This window comes from Chaetodon trifascialis, chromosome 20, assembly GCF_039877785.1.
Source record: "Chaetodon trifascialis isolate fChaTrf1 chromosome 20, fChaTrf1.hap1, whole genome shotgun sequence".
NCBI lineage: Eukaryota > Metazoa > Chordata > Actinopteri > Chaetodontiformes > Chaetodontidae > Chaetodon > Chaetodon trifascialis.
In genome coordinates, this window is record NC_092075.1 from 7,849,296 (window position 1) to 7,855,207 (window position 5,912).

Sequence of the window (5,912 nt, forward strand, 5' to 3'; positions counted from 1 at the left end):
AACTTGAAGTCTTTTTCATATGTTCCTTCCTTTTGGTAGATGTACCCATTCTTTGTCATTTAGCCCTGTTCTCACCACTGAAAACTACCATATTTGTCATAAAATATCCTAAAAGATAAATGCCAATACCTCCAAAAAGACTCGCCTTTCATTTCCTCCCTTTTTGCGCTCTCATTTTCCTAAATTCACCTATCCAGTCCCCTTTTTGCACCTGTCATCATATTTTTGCTCCACTTTTCCTGTCTTGCCTCACCATGTGTTGCCTCACCCTACTGTACCACTCCCTGTCCTGTCCCATCCCATCCCATCCTGTCTTGTCACACCTCGCATTTCCCTGTCATACCACCCCATCCTGTCCTGTCTAATCCCTTCCATGCCATCTTATTCCTTTCCGCAGACTATTGCCTCCAACATGTTTGTCTTCCCCTTCTCTCCCTCGCCTCGCATTCCTCTCTCCTTTTCCTCTTAAATAAATGCTGTCACTGTAATATTGACCTTGCGGTTGAAATATTGACAAACACAATGCGAATCTGCCCAGAAAGCACTTTATAAACAGGACGAAGTAGCCAAAGAAACCCAAGCTCCGTCTGGCTCAGATTGTTTGAATTAGAGCAATTGCGTCTTTTAGCCTCCCCTCTGCTCCCTCTGCACACACACACACACACACACACACACACACACACACATACTGACATGTGCAAAGGCTGAAGGAATTGTTACAATCCAGCTGCCTCCCATCCCAGACTCGTCCACCACTGCCAAGGGATGATGATGCTGATGATGAAGTTGCACTGGACAGCATGCCAACATCGGTCCCATGATGACATCACAGGCTGATGTCATGCAGACGGGTGTGGTGATTGGACAGGCAGCTGAGAAGGGTTATGTGTATTATGTGTGTGTGTGTGTGTGTGTGTGTGTGTGTGTGTGTGTGTGTGTGTGTGTGTGTGTGTGTGTGTGTGCGCACGCGCACATGTTAGGGCAGGGTGAAAGTATGCAGTGTCCTCTGGGATTCTCTGCAGTCAGTCAGAGTTTTGGATGGACACTCACTATTGCGTTTTTGTACTGGAGGAGGAAAAGATTGAGGAAGAGAAGTAGAAGAGGAGGAGGAAGAGTTGGGGGGGAGAAGAAGAAAGAAGAAAAGCAGAAAAGCAAGTAAAGTGATGAAAAAGTGGAAATGATGAAAAAGGGAGAGAAATATAAGAAACAAGAAGAGGAACAATCTTTGAGCTAAATGCTAACGTCGGGATGCTAACAAGTCCACAGTAACAATGCTAACATGTTGAAATTTAGCAGATATAATGTTTACCGTGTCTAACATGTTTAGCATATAAGAATGCACACATTTGCTAATTGGCATCATACAGGAAGTACAACTGAGGCTGGGGAGATGTTAGATTAAAAGTTTGATCTTATGATGGATCTATATTGAAAGTAAAGGGATCATCAATTTTATTACAATTCAACCTGAGGTGAACATGGATGTGCACATCACAAATTTCATGGCAATGGATCCAGAGTTTAGTGGAGACATTTCACTCAAAAGCATAGATGCCAACCTCGTGGTTGCATTACAGAAAAGGTCAGAGGATCTCTTAAGTCATTAGGTCTCAACCCCTGAGGACCATGAATGTCTGAAATTTGTCCAAATTTGGTCCAATCCATCCTGTAGGCACTGAGATACAGCGGTACAACAAAAGCCAGGAGGTCACAAAAGGATTCATCCTCTTTGGACCATTAATGTATGTACCAAATTTCATGGAAATCCATACGAGTTGTTGAGATATTTCAGTTTGTTTCACAGACAGACCAAACTAAAGCCGTAAGCGTGGCTAAAAATGGAAATATAATAGAGCATGAAATACAACTAGAAACAGAAGTCCCTCTGTTACAGTTAGCGTAGTTGAGTGCAGATATAATGTACGTGAAAAGTGTGTCTGTATGAAGGTCAGTGGAACCTTTGAACAAGCTCTGTTATCTCCCGTGTCTCCCTTCGTGGACCCCAGAGGATGGGAGGTTTTCCCTCAAGCTTGTTTTTTTCTTCTGCTAAAGGTAAATCCCGTTTCATTTCTTGGACTTTGGCTGGCCTCCTTGTGGCAGTAAATTGCACCACAAACCTCCCACGCAGTCCACAAGCGATAAGAGCATATCGACAGTTGTGTTCAGAATTTGATGTTGTCACAACAGTGGAGGAGACACACAGTTATACTGATGCCATATGTAGTTAAATATATTGCTACAGGTAGGATCCAGGGAAATAGTAACAGTAGACAACCAGGTAGACAAACTTGTTTCCTCAAAATAGAAGGAAGGACAATGAGTCTTTATCAGATAGCAGGCTGGCGATGAGTCATGTGTGGGTGAAAGTAGGCCAGTCTGAGAATGAGACACAGGTATTCAGGTGTGGGATGTAACTATGGAGTTCAGCCACAGACCACAACCTCTCCCTTGTATTTGTACATTGCAGACTACATATAGATACGTGTGTGTAGCTGAGTGAGCTTTCACGTACAAATAGCATCTACAAATAGCAGAAATCAGGAACACATGCAGAGGATGTAAGATAAGAGCATGTTGTAATACCAGTTAGTCCAGGAGACATTTATTTATCAATGGTCTGGTCTGGAATTTGATGTATAGACAAAACTTGACTATGGTAGACCTGTTTTCACTTCACAGAGCTGAAACTAGCTGCCAAGCTGTGCAATAATTTTATTTATTCTTGAAAATGGTGATGATATATTTCTTTTTTAATACATATATAGTTTAAGCAATGTTTTTATTGACAGTCTTTAAGTGGGAAAAGAGATCGTTAAAAACTGAAAACAGCTTTATTTTGAGGCTTAACAAGTTGCAAAATATGGAGTAAATGGCAAAAACAGATTACAGCAATAACTGAAAAGATGAAGTCTGAAGCAAAGGCTTTATAGTTTGATTATAGACATACGTGTGTGTTTGTTTGTGTGTCAGCTGACATGTACTTTAGAAGAATGTGGGGCTTTTGTCAAACTGACCAAAAAGGGATCAAACAAGCCAAACAAAAATCACAAAGCAGTGTGAGATTTTTGCAGTGAAACGGTATAAATATATTTTATATCTTAAAACCTACAGCTGCTGAGCTGAGAGTACCATGACTATGCCTTACATAATTCAGGGTTTGTTTTGCTGCTATGACGCAACTTCAAATATGCCCCCACAAACCAAGGAGGTTAGTTTATAGACATGTAATTTACTTTTATAAGCCCAGCTTTAGTAGTTGGGAGTCGAAGATGAAGAAAGAAAACTAACGTTGCCAATGTTTGCATGGTCCACTTGAGCAACGCTCCTCAGCAAAGTGATAAATGTGCGTCTTCGCAGTTTAAAAACCTTTCTGAATTTATTCTCTAAATGAGATGTACAGTATTAGTGAACACAGAAACTGACACATTGGGGTAAACATAAAGACTTACTGATACAGTGCAGTTTGCAAGTATTTGGATAGTGATATGACTTTAATTGTTTTGGCTTGACTCCATGGGATATGAAATGAAACAATGACTGAAAGGTTAAAGTGCAGAAATACAGTCTTAAGGGTGTTAAAGGTGCTCACATTTATATTCAATGAACATTACAGGTGTATTTACATACACCGCTTTAGGGGAATTGTATCAACAAAAAGGCTACAATTCCAGTACATTTTATCTGATATGGATGTAAACCAGCCCTCAAATTAAAGCTGAAAGTCAGCACTTTGACCTCATGGTTATTATTTTATTTCAAAACTAATGTGCTGGAGCACTGAGCCAAAATTACTGTCCAAATACTTACAGACTTCAGACTCTACAATCCAACTGAGGGACTACCCAACTATATGAGAATTTGATCTGACATATAAGACAGCATTCTCCACCACAATCATTAAACACGACTAAATTAATACTGTTAGAGACTTTTATGCAATGAAGAAATATAAGTAATCAATATGTTGTAATATTTAATTTGCTATGGATCACAGTTCAGTAGTTTCAGTGTCGGATGCTTAGTATGGAGCAATAACAACCTCTGTCAGCTCCTGCTTCTGATTGGTTAACATTTTGGGTAATTTAGGTGAAACCATGGAGCATGGAGAGCGCATAAGTCTTTGACTGTGCTTGTCATGTTTAGCATGTTTTATGTGTTGGGTTACTGTGTTTAATTTTTGTATTTTTGAAGATGACTACATGAACTATGTAGTTGAATCAAGTCAAATACAAAAGGCACATGCTAATCGCTCTCCTCAATAATCATTACATATTTGAAAGTCTGAAAACATGCACAGCATCTGTCACACTGAGAGGAAATGTTTGACATTTTGGGAAATACAACTATTCACTTTTTTGCCAAGAGATAAGAATATTGATGCCACCCTCGTAACACGAAACTTAGCTTACCATAAGACTGGCTACAGGGCAAAACAGCTATGGTTCCATCCAAAATCAACAAAAGTGGACTGTTTCTCAGTCAGGACTGCTAACTTCCTGGAGTCTCCGCTGGTTGTCTGGCAACTGGTGCTGACCAAGAAACAATCTTGCATAAATTCATAAAGATTAAGATATGATAAGATTTTAACCTACTACCCATACAGATGCTGCATGACTGGGGGTTGAATGACTGGCTGTTACAATGACAGGCGAGGCAGACAGGTAATGAGGTCTGCTGTGGTTGATCCATGGCTAGCAGGGTGTGGGTTTACTTCCTCTGCCAACGCCATGTCAAAACTCTGACACAGGGCTCCAAGTCCTCTGGTGGGTGGAGAGATGTTGTGCCCTGTCATGGCAGGTGAATGAGGGCGGGTGTAAGAGACTTGGAGTGGGCATAGACGTTGTTTGAGGTGTGTTTGTAAGCATTAATGGATGTTCAGACAGACATCCACCATGGATGAAGGTACTTGTGCTTGTATTTGTGTGCACAGGCATATGGGTGTGTGTGCATTCCTTGATCATGGCTGGGCCCTTCTTGTGTGTATCCCTCCAGCTGACAGGAGCTTCCTGTTGTAGTAATTGTCTTTTTATAGCCAGACTGAGGCGCCCCTTGGCCCGGGGCAGACAGACAGGCAAGCACTTCAAAATCACCAGCTATTCAGTGAAGAAGAAGCTCACTAAATGACAACAGAGGAAAGTGAAAGAGAAAATGCAGGTCTAAGTGCTTCAAGGTGGATTTAAGGAATGTTAAAATGTCATGAGGCCAATCAGCAAAACACTTAAATCAGCCTGTAGTGGCAGCAGCCCCTCAAGACCTTACATAACTTTCGCTCCATTTTGTTTCTCTTGAACTACACTTATCTCAATCGTGGCCCCTGTAACAGGAGCCCTGTATTGTTACTGAACAGAATAGTAACAAGATTAGACCTGGCTCGGCTTTGTGTGTGTAATAACTCCACCTCTGTGGCATTCATAACACAGGCCTGGGTCACAGCTAAGAGGGAGAAAGGATAAAATAAAGCAACGGCAGCGTTCTTATCCGACGCTCCCCTCCCTTCTCCTTTCCTTCCTGCGAAATCAGATCTGAGCTCTGGCCTGTCTCTCCACCCGGCCCCCCGAGAGGGAGAGGGGTCTGTCTGTCCTCAGCGCTTCCTCCCAGGCCTCGCCAACACGGGTGGCGCTGGGACTGTTGCGTAACTACAGGTTGGAGGCACGATCTTGTGAGGTCATCATCCTGTGACCGACATTATGCCTGCCGACTCCTCTCCAGCCGAGCTCAAGCTCCAGCCTGTTCCACCCTTCCTGAGTGCATCCTGTGATGTAGTGAAAGTAGGTCTGGGTCTGAGGTTAAGTCATGGTCCCGTTATAGTAGGTGCACATAGAGGGGGTGGAAACGTTGAGGCTGTTATTATATCAGAATTCAACGCAACTAAAAGTACCATAAAGTTGACCTTCTGGCATCGTCTCAATAAA

General features: G+C 42.1%; 1 long non-coding RNA gene across 1 annotated transcript in view; it reads right to left on the minus strand.

Moving 5' to 3' along the window:
* The window catches only part of LOC139348817 (uncharacterized), a 36,446-nt gene that overhangs the window by 12,589 nt on the left and 17,945 nt on the right, over positions 1 to 5,912 (minus strand). The window lies entirely within an intron of this gene.